Source organism: Pelodiscus sinensis, chromosome 27, assembly GCF_049634645.1.
Source record: "Pelodiscus sinensis isolate JC-2024 chromosome 27, ASM4963464v1, whole genome shotgun sequence".
NCBI lineage: Eukaryota > Metazoa > Chordata > Testudines > Trionychidae > Pelodiscus > Pelodiscus sinensis.
The window spans coordinates 10,114,760-10,125,864 of NC_134737.1; the positions used below are offsets into that span (position 1 = coordinate 10,114,760).

The 11,105-nt window shown below is 46.2% G+C and overlaps 1 protein-coding gene across 8 annotated transcripts in view; it reads right to left on the minus strand.

The window, feature by feature from the left end:
- Positions 1–10,628, minus strand: part of FOXP4 (forkhead box P4) — a 151,977-nt gene extending 141,349 nt beyond the window's left edge. For 6 of the 8 annotated variants that reach the window (XM_075910378.1, XM_075910376.1, XM_075910375.1 and 3 more), the window contains exon 1: positions 10,237–10,627. The gene's annotated coding sequence lies outside the window, so the exon portion shown is untranslated. Of the gene's footprint in view, positions 1–9,601; positions 9,920–10,236 lie in introns of those variants that run through there. The other 2 variants (XM_075910377.1, XM_075910371.1) reach the window with 2 other exon arrangements.
- Positions 10,629–11,105: the final 477 nt, after the last annotated feature.

Genomic DNA, 11,105 nt, shown 5'->3' on the forward strand with positions numbered 1-11,105 from the left:
ATTTGCTGCCTGTGGGACGCCCGTCTCGCAGAACCCCCCCGACTGTCACACCAGCATTTTGGCTTGGTAAAGCAGATTTGGACATCTGGGAGTGGGGAGTTGATAAATATTTGGGTTTGATATTTAAAAAGCCACCTGGAAGCGTGGCGGGTGCCTGCTGTAGTTCCGCCCAGCATCTCTCTTCGGCACATCTAACCTGCGCCTTATCTACGGGCCAAATTCTGTCCTGATGTCAGGGGGCGCAGCTCCATTGCCAGGGATGGAGCAGCCCCAACTTACACCAGTAGTGAATTTGGTCCACCGTATCTAAGCACTGCAGGGCCATTTCGCACCTATTTCTAACCATTTGCCTTCAGGTTCCCCCTCGCCCCCCAGTCTCTTACATGTTTGGAATCAGAGCGCCAGGCATGAGCTGTCTCATTGCTTACACAAGAGGCTTCCAAAAGCACAACCACAGTCCAGCCACCGATTTTTAAAGCGGGGGCCCTAAAGGACGATGAACCAAGATAACTGGGGGAAGAGGGTGCAGGCCCGGTGTCTGAGCTCTGGAGAGTCCCACAGATGCTGAAATGAAGTCAGAGCAACAGGAAATGCAGACTGCTCCTCAAACACCACCAAGAAGTCATTGATGGATACTGTCTCTCCCTCCCTTGACTCACACTCCTCCTCCCCCCCCCCCCCAACACTGAACACAACCCTCAAAACTAGATTTACTAGCCTGATAGGAAACAAACGCGCCTTTTGTTTTTTAAACCAGAAGTCGTTTATATTGGAGGTTTTAATTTATTAATGGCAAACATCTGGGCCCCATCGAGAAGCAAAATCTCAGATCAATTTTAATTTGCTTATATATGGAGCAGGGTCCAAAGCTCTGTTACTTTTGGAAGCAAGAATACACCCTTGTACCCATTAAAAAATGAGGGAGGGGGTAGGCTTGTGGGGGGGGGGGGGGACACACATAAAACAGAAGAAAACTTTCTCTGCTCCGAAGTGAAAGCTATTTTCCATCAGAGGCCGCAGGAAGCTGGAAAGGGAAAGTAAGTCGAGGATAGTCAAGGAGTGCATGATTTTGAAAGTCTGTGGCTTCCCCCCCACATCCCCCCCCACACACACACCCAAGCCCATCTCACCAAGAGAAGTGTTTATTGTGGTGGCGTTTGGCGCATCTTGTTCTAAAAATCCACATTTCCTGCCTCATTAGCCACAAAAGTGAGAGTTTTTTGTTGTTTTTTTAAACTGGACTAATTTTCTTTCATTTCTATAGATTATTACTCATTTCAGGGATTTGCTGCCTTCCTCATGCTCTCCTTGCCACTTACAAGGGAATCGTCTGGGAAGCGTTCTTCGGAATATTGAAAAACAAAAGCAAGTGGGTTAAGGCTGCTGGGAGGGGGAGACAACTTGGTGTCACAAAGTGCCCCCCCCGGTTAATGAATGTTCCACAGCAAAGAACAAGGGTGGGAGGAAAAGCAACCAATTTGTTGCGCCCCTTTGGAAAAAGGGGAGCTCCAACAATATTTAGTGTTGCTGGGGGGGGGGGGGGAGAGGTGTAAAGAAGCCACCAATTGGCTCCTGCTGGCTTCGATGCTCAGTTTAAAAAATTAATAATAATAAAAACCAAAAAAGGTAAGGGATCTAGAGAGAGAAATGCCTTCCCCTCAGTATAACTCCAAGACAGGCATCTCTCCCTGGACCCTGTCTGGTGGTTGCAGAGTTTTATGGTAGGGGCAGGATTATGTGGGATAACTAGAGGGCAAGAGGGCCTTACCCCTGCAAGCAGTCCGCACAAGGCTTAGCTCTGCAACCAAGACACCAAGAGGCAGATGGGCTCCCCGATCAAACGGGAGTCTGGGGAAAGGTCTGGTCCTGCCCTGCCCAGCCCAACGGGAGCCAACACATGGAACCTTCCCGGCATGTTTGCCATGGGTTCTTAAAAGCCGCCACGTTCCCCCTCTGCATCCTTGGGTCTCCTCTCATCCACCACCGCCACCCTCCCCCAGCCCGTCTCTTCCCTCTGCTCCCATCCCCAGGAGTCGGGGTCGGCGAAGGCTCCGCTGACACTTGACGAGAAACTATTCTGCCCAGGATTTCTCGCCACAAGCATGCCCACTCGCCGGGAAGACCCGGTGGGTCCCTCACGCAGGCCAATGCCTAGGTTAACTCTTTCAAAGCCCACGCAAAGGACACTCCAGTGGGTGCCAAGCTGGGCCTGTGAAGTAAAGGCCTCAGGACCGCTCCTTGGTGCTGCTGCATTCCACTTGGCCTACCTCAGCAGGGGCAGCCCCATACAAGAAGAGGGAACGGGAGTGTCCATTTCCAGCTGGAAGGATAACGTATGGATGGACGGATCATGAGAGAGGTTATGTGCTGCTTTCGCCAGCCCTGAATAAACTCGCCAGCAGGAGCCAGTAGATTTAAACAGCCAACGGCCACTTCCTGCCACCACGTTTAGGCCAAATAACAGAGCCTGACGCACGCTGGACCCATAGCCAGCATGTTCACCTCTCAAAAAAAGACATGGGCTAGCCATGAGACAAACTGTTTCTGAGCTGGACACCCCTTTCTGCCAACACCACAATAAATGCATTTCCCCAAGCAGTAACTTCAACACTGTCTGCAATAAAGGGAGCAGCTCAGCTCCTCTCGAACCACCCGGGCAGAGGGGATCCCTGCTGCAGACTCTTCTTCTTAACTGCTTTTCAGAATCTGGCATCCTCCTCAGCCCATTTCAACGGCGGTTCTGGGGCCTGAACAAAAATACATATGGAGAACACGGGGACGGAATTTCCTCACGTGTTTAAGTTGCTTTGTTCCCTGAGGCGGGCGCGAGCTGTAACACATGCAAACAGATCCTGAACCGGCACCTGAAATCCAGTCCACCCTTCATCCTACTCTATGTACTATAGACTTGACCATGTTGCCCATCCAAACCTCCGTGCCTCATACACAGAATAAACCCCCATGCCTCCTACAGAATCCAGCCCAAACGGAGTCATTATTGAGAACCAGGGATACATCTTGAGCTATCTTACCCCAGTGTAAAGCTAGAATAACATCTTGAGCTATCTTACCCCAGTGTAAAGCTAGAATAACACCACTCATTTCAATAGCACAAGAATAGAATCTGGGCCGCATTGTACATGACACAGCTAAGGAAACTATTAATGTCTATAAACCCTTTCCTTCGCTGTGTGAACATATGAATTCTCTTTTGCTCTTGGAGTTCCAGCGTTCCTTTCAATCGAACGGATCAGCAACCCTACCCCCACTAGACTGAGTGGCAACACAGGCTATGGGGACTTACCAAAATTCCCACATCAGTCTAGAGGCAGAGTGAGGAACAGAACCCAGGTCCCAGCTCCCAGTCCAGCAATTTAACCACCAGAGCAGGCCAACTTTCTACCCAGCTGAGGTCACATGCGTGAGGTTTGCCAGAAAGACAGAACAAACAGCTTTCATGTTACCTCCCAATGGTATTTTCACCTCCCCCCTTCCCCTGACTACCTTTTAAAAAAAAAAGTGCTTCACATGTTCTCAGGGCAGCCTATATTCTTCAAAATCCTCTTATTACACGTTTTATTATTCCACCTTTCACTATGACAAACACACAGGATCCGAACCAGCAGGGCAGCAAAAATTTCCTTCCATTTTGCAAAGCCTCTTCTTGAAAAACGTACATATATTTTTTAAAGTGTGTTGTTGCTTCTCTAGACCCAACAACTGCAACCTACCAGGAAGGTTTCCGTTCGAGAGTGGAAGGAAAGGATCTCAGTATGCCAACTTGCCAGGGCATGAAATGTGGGAGGCACTGCAGCCGAGGGTAAACACTGATACCAGTTTCCCTTAAGAGGGAGGATAAACTCACAACCCGGCAAAAGCAGATTTTAAACCTCAGTTGTAAGAAGTTGGCCCCACCATGCGCACCACCGACAGTTTCTCTATCTACCCACGAGCACAGCTGCGTGGGACCCGACGCAATACTTTTATTGTAATCCTTTAACCACCACCATCCTCTCCCTAGATAAAAATCACTCTTCAAGCAGAGAAGCAATAACTTTATAAAACAAAATTGGGGAAGAGAGGAGAGACGAGCTGTGCCCTATATTCCATCTCATTCCAGGTCTCCGATGAAATGACCTTTTTCTCCATCACTTGTAACCTCTTCATTTCTATCTCCCTTCCCCCTATTGCTGTCTGACTCATTAAAGCATGGGGCAGGGGAAGGAAGGAAGAAACATGGATTATAAGAAAGATGTTGCACCCTCTATAAAGTTAGGCTGGGTCAGAGGTTATGAGAGTTACGCTGTAGCCTGATCCCCCGAAGTGGCTTTGGTCAGAAGTGGCAAGGAAATTAGATAAAAGCAGACTCCCCACCGTCCTACCCCTGCATTTTATATCAGCGCTTATTCTTTGCAGTTAAAAAAAATTACAAGCCAGTTTTTAGAATCAATAACTCTCCACCTTCCTGTGTGCCCCCGTTCTCTTCTGGGGGGGGGGGGGTACATTTCACTCTAGGATACAAATATGGGAGTTTCCCCATCACTACAAAACAACCCCCTTTACCCCACATCTATAAAATAAAAGATCTGCAGTGAGCCAAAGGGGAGGGGGGGGTGCTTATGTGGCACCGAAAGAACCACCATTATGGTGGGTCATCTTGTTCTAAAGAGGGAAATGAGTTGATACAGGGTGGGGGGGGGGGAATTAACAGACATAGGAGAAAGCCACAGAAAATGACAATTTCGCAAAGCTGATGTCATCTCAAATATTTTTAAGAGGACTTTGCAAGCCCAATGTTAACCCTGTAGGTGTTGTAGGGTGAGTTTGGTTGTTTTTTAAGTCATACACTAATGTTCTCTCTCCTGGATGCCTCTTCCCTTTGAAGCACAGCTCTGGAGGTGGGTATTTAACGTCTCAGGTGGCCACTTCTCTCCGGGGCGTGAGGGCAAGGTGAAAGAAAGCCTCTTCAACAGTGCCACAAATGGAGAGATTAAAATTGAATTCGACCGAAGTGGGATTGTCAAGTTATCACTTTAAGAAATGGCAGGCAATAGGGACCTACCGTTAACATGGCATAAGGACACTTGAAGTGTAGCAAATTTGGAAGGGGGACTCAAATGCAAGGTCACCCAAAGCGTCCTTTCTGAACTGAAAGCCAAAGTGCAAGCACAGGCACAGATAGATGCTCCTATCTGACTCCCATTCCCTGTAGCAATTGTACCAGGAGTACATATATGGCAGTCAGTCGCCTTGTTAACCCAGGGCAAGAAATCCTAGGCTGGCAAGAAACCCTCCCATCACCTCGATTCAAAGGGTAGATTTGTAAGCTACCCACCCTCTCCAACACACCTGCCAGCAAGAAATAGGGACTTTGAAGTAAGGAATGAAAGAGAGTTTTTCACTCCGCCGAAATACACAGAGAATGGGGAGAATGGTCACTGTTTGTGCTGAAAAATTCGAGAGACTTTTCCTAAATACATGGGAGCCAGGCTACAAAATCTCGCTCCCCGCTGAAAAAAAGTGGAAGAAGGGGGGGAAAAACTACAGGAATGCATTATCCCTCCTTGCTGTAAGAGGGAGAACTGTCCCCCCCACACACCTTCCCACACCTGGCTGCTACAAAGGCAAAAATCTTTGCTGCAGCCTTCCCCTCTCTGATTTTCCCTTTGCTCACCTGCGTTCACCTCGCAAACAAAAACAACCCCGAAAAAAAAGAGACTCAAAGACAGTCCCCTAGCAAGACATAAACCGTATCAGATTCAAAGCATCCCCTGCCCACCACAAGAAAAGAAAAGCTCTTAGAGTTCTCTGGGCAAGAACTTCACAAGTGAATGCACTTGGATTCCGGCTTCCTTATTAGAAAAGAAAGAGGGAAAGCGCCTGAAGTGGATATTTCAACGGCACTTTATTTTATAGATCATGCCGATTTTTAAAGCAACTCTTCCCTTTCTTTCAGAAGAGAGATTCTGAATTTGAAATTGACCAGACTCCAATGGTGGCACGTTGCTGGATTTTAGCTCATTTTTTGATGGTTCGTTTTGGTTCACCATGCCAAACAAGAAGCTTAAGAGATTTTATATTAAAATCCAGGGAAACCTACCAATTATTAGCATTATGAACTCTACTGGGCCCAGACATTTTTCCCAGCATCTCACTGTTTTCTCTCCTCTCCAAACAGAGGCAAACAAACAACTTTTCTGCTCAGACTCGCTGAACCAAGACATTCCAAATAGTAAATGTATTGTGCGCTTCTTTTGACTGGTTTTTCTGAAGCCATCGGCTTGGGGACCAGCAGAAAGAATTGCTGGCCTCCTTTACACAACTGGGCTGGGAAAGATCAATCCACCGGATACATCTCGTTGCAAACAGAACATTTTCACTTCGCACCAGCAGCCGAATCTTGGACAGCACAGAGATGTCACCCCTGCCACCCATCTAAACACTTTGCAGGGTCGACAGGACGGATGGGGTTTGAGTGCATTTTTGATACTCCGTGGTGATGAGACTCTTTCCCCTCAGCCACGACTAGTCAAACTTTCTCTTCTGAAATGGGATCCAGAGGATAGAAGTGGTTTTGCTTTTAGTATCCTCATTGGTTCAAAGCATAATACAAATTATTTGCATCAGGTTTTAACCAGAGGGTTCCCTCTTCTCCACTTTATAATCCCTTGCTCAACACAGGAGCAAAGATGGGGGGGGGGGGGTTAAGAATAAATAAATTAAATTAAAAAAAAAAAAAGAGTACCTCAAGAATATTAGCTCTAACATTTTAAAATACAGGCAACGTGGGGGCATAGAAAGTCTCCTCTTTCAACCCACACTCCGCAAGGAGGAAAGAATAAAGCCCGGAATTAGAACCATCTGACTGCTTCGCAGAACTGACAAAAGCTTCGCGACTCAGTCAGCAATATAAAATTTTCTTCCTTATGTTCACTGTTCACTCTCAAAGTTTCTGATTTAGAAACTTACCCAAAAAAATGGGGACTAAATCTGACAAATTATTTTTGCATCGGCATAAGCAAGCCTGATTTTAAAAACAGACTTTCCTCAGAATAAAAGAAAGCTGATTTCATTAAAATCTGAGATTTACTTATGTTTAGTCAACAATATTAGTATGGCATGAAACATACAACTGGCAGACTCATGCTGTCTATATAACACAATGTTGATTTGACACTAAAACTGTCTCCAGCATAACATACTTCTTATGTACATTTTTAAACTCACAGGAAGAAATTTTCACTCCCTGGAAAATCCTACTTCTAAGTAAAAAACACAACCTTTTAATAGACAAACTAATAACATTTTATTGTCTACCCCACAGCCTTTCCAAAAGCATTGTAAAATGAGGTCTTTAAATGACAAATGCACGTATATTGTAGTCTCCAAAGTAAAAAAGTGATGTGGGTTGATCAGTTACTTAAAACCGGCAACAGAGCCTGGCTAGGAATCCATTCTGAAATTCCGCTTTAATTCCTTAGCACTATATTAGGAATAGAAAAAAATCACACTGTGCGTTTTCTAAATGTGTGCATTTTTAACATGGCTCTGAGTAACAATGCAAACTTTAGTTTTTAGATACTTCTGAATTATTCCTGTTCTCTCCTATTAACATTTTATTTGAATTAAAAAGTAGGGTGTGTGGGGAAAAGAGGAATAATTTTTTCTTATTAAAAATAAAAGCTATTCCCAAAACAGAAAGGTTAGCTAAAATTACACTCCACTTGTTCTCTATACACACCTTAGAAACGTGCTTACCAACACAAAACAGTTTCCTATCCCCCAAAGAAATATTCAGAGCAATCTGCTGCTAACACGACACTTAGTAAACTTTTTTTGGGGGGGAAAGGGATGTGGATATGGAGGAGAGAAACAGAAGCCCCAGAAGCCCGTCTGTTCATAGCACAGAAAAGGAAGACAATTTTTGAAGGAACAGAAAAATCATTAATTCTCTCAAGGTTTGCACTGAGAATTCATCACCAACGAAGCTATTCACTCTATTGGGGATCGGATGAAAGCAGCTGATTAGAATTGTCCTCATATCCCTCACCAACTAACCATCAGTTTTAAAACAAGTTCTGTCTGGGATTTCACTACTTAATAATACATTCTTTCCAAACAATTGTTATTAGTGATGGCTTACATGGCTTCAGCTAGACGGTGAACCTGATCAAAAACCTCATACAGATGACATGCATTGTATGAAAGTTTCAAGGATCCTCCTCTCCTCCACAAAAAAAAAAAAAAAAAAAAAAGCCCGCATCACACTTTTAAAACAAAGAAACAGAAAGGCTCCCAAACTGGGGCCATTCGGGAAAGATGTGCACACACAAATGACAATGTTGAATTTCACTGTACAGCTGGCTGAGTTAGAATCCTTAGTGTGTATATTTTAAAAATCAATATATATATTTTAATCTTATTTTGCCTTCTCACTATTTTAAATACTTTAATTTCAATCAGGATATTCACTGACAGTGTTAATTTTTCTGCAGGTTGTTGAAGGTTTTGTTGGTTAGTTTGGGCTCAGTTTGCTTCTTTAGGGAATTTAGAGATTTTAAAACTTGGATTGATTTTTTTTTTTTGTATTTCTAAACAAGGAGAAATTTACTTTGTTGGCACAACGCACAGCCCAGAGCAGCAGGTTGTGTGTTGAAATTATTTTTTTAAACACTCAGCAATAGACATTAAAATAAAACGGCCTATGGGGGAAATAAAAAGACAGGTATCAACAAAGGAAGACCAAATGCAACATGTCCCTGCAAAGTATTCTGAACTACTGTAGCTATTGAGGTTATGCTATATTGCTTCCCCTAGCAGAAAAACGATTAACTTAAACACCTATTTCTCACGGTTAATTTTTTTTTAAATAAATTAATTTAGGAAAGCAAAAGTAATTTCTTAATTGCAAAAGATGTTTCCCAAGCTCCCATGGCAAGCATTACAAATAATAGCACAAAGCAGGTTCTGGGATTCAAGAGAAAAAAAAATACTGCCAGCAAAAGTTTCTTTGGAGTCTAGAATCCACCAGGAAAGACAGTGCGAGAGAGCAGGTTTTCTTGGAAGTTTCCTGTTCATCTCCAGGCCTGTCAGGGGAAGTTGTATTGTGAGGCTGGGAGAGGGGTGGGTAGAAATACAGCTGTCCCCACATTATTTGCCCTCTGTACCCCCCCCCACCTCCAGACTTTCGACTAAGAGCCCCATAAATGTGAATAACTTTCCATCTGCCCACCCTGTCAATCAGAGCAAGTTGTGAGATTCACACACACAGGGCTGATACAGCTACACAAAGCTCAGGAGCCAGACTCCTATTTTCCCCCCTCCACGCACCCAAAAGAAATAAACACACACAAAAAGAAGGCAGACCACAACCTTCCCTCCCCCTGCAGGCAAACAGCTTCCCATCCCAACCCCCCCAATTTCATTCCCTTCTCCCCCAATATACACAACTCATGCACCCCCCAAAAAAACCCTCTGTTCCCCCAAATCCCTGGCATTTCACGCCACTTCCATGCACGTCTCAGCTGAAAAGTTGTTGCTCTCCCAGCCTTCTCTTTGTCTCAAAGCTGTTTGGATGCAACTTCGAAGCCACCCCTCTTACCAAATGCTCCAGGCGATCGATAGGGGTGCCGGGGGAGGGGGTGTGGAATCCAGAATATAAATCCTTTAACTTCGAGCCCCTCCTTTCTCCATCCCCAAAGGGAAACTAAGAGCAGCCTCCCCCCCTCTTCCCTCCAAGTATTGCGGAGCCAAAGTGAAGGCAAGGCGACTCCTGGAGCTGGCTTCCTACTCCCGAGACAGTTCCGCGGAGGCAGGTTGCACAATTCGAATCAACAAAGCGAGCAACAACAACAAAAAAAGGAATATTTTGTTAAAAAAGAAAAAAAAGCAGTGGCCGGGTTTCTCCCCTTTTTACCAAAGAGGGACACGGGGCGAGCGGCTCTCTCCACCCCCCACCTGTTTTAAAAAAAAAAAACCCCGCCTCTGCAAAGAAGAAAGGAAAGAAAGAAAGAAAACAGCTGTCCAGCCTGTTTAGCAACTTTCTGGGGTTAGCGGCTGGAAATATTGAAAAGGGGGGCAGGGAATCCGAATCCCAGTGTAAACAGGCCGCTTTGGCAAAAGGGTGCGGGGGGGGGGGGGAGCTGAAACTCATACACAGGGAGAGCTCAATCGACGTACAGCAAGAAATCACACACACACACACACACACACACACACACACACAACCCCACCAACCTGTTTGGCTCTACCGCGTCTGGAATCAAAGCTCAACTTTAACCCCCTGCTTGGAGCATGGGTGGCGGCTGCTTCTCCTCCTCCAAATCTTCGCCGGGAGAGGAGGGGGGGAGATGCTCCAGTCCCGGGGGGAGGCTCCCCAAAGTTAGCCGTCTCGGGGAGAGCCGCTAGACCCGCTCATGCATGACCCTGCGCGGCTTGGCTGCCTTCTCCCCAGCTGGCTGGGGGCTCCCCCTCTTCTGCCTCCCCCCACCCCTGCTCCTCTTCCTCCGCGGCTCAGGCTAGGGTGGGGGGGCCAGGCTGCTCCCTCCTCGCTCCGGGTCCCATGCACATGGGGAGACCGGGCTGTAATCAGCGGGGCTGGGTCTGCACGGGAGATGTGACTTGAGAGCTGGGAGGGGAGGCGTGGAAGAGAGTTACTTCCACTTCTACCATAATCCCTCTAAAGCAGGTGCAGCTCATTTCCAACCCCGCCGCTCCTGGCCGGGAGACGAAGGGGAAGAAGTTGAGGCTTTGGGAATTAAAGGCAAGGAAACGGATTCCTCCTTCTCCTCTGGGCAGGGTCCGGCAGGCTGGATCCTGCTGCCTAGGGACAGCATCAGAACAGGGGGTCAGGCTGGGTGGGAGTTTCATTGCTCTTCCCAGCTGTTTCGTGATTGTTATTTTGTGAATAATAATTGTTTCTATTGCTAGGCACTGTACAAAACTGCTTGGGAATGCTCCCTTTCTGTCCCCCCAGTGATTAGAATCAAACTAGATAGACACCGGAGCAGAGAAAGAAAGGATTTCCCATTTTACAGAGGGGGAAACTGAGGCACAATGTGCTCATGTGATTTTCCAGGAGTCCTGCAAGGAGTCTGTGGCAGAGC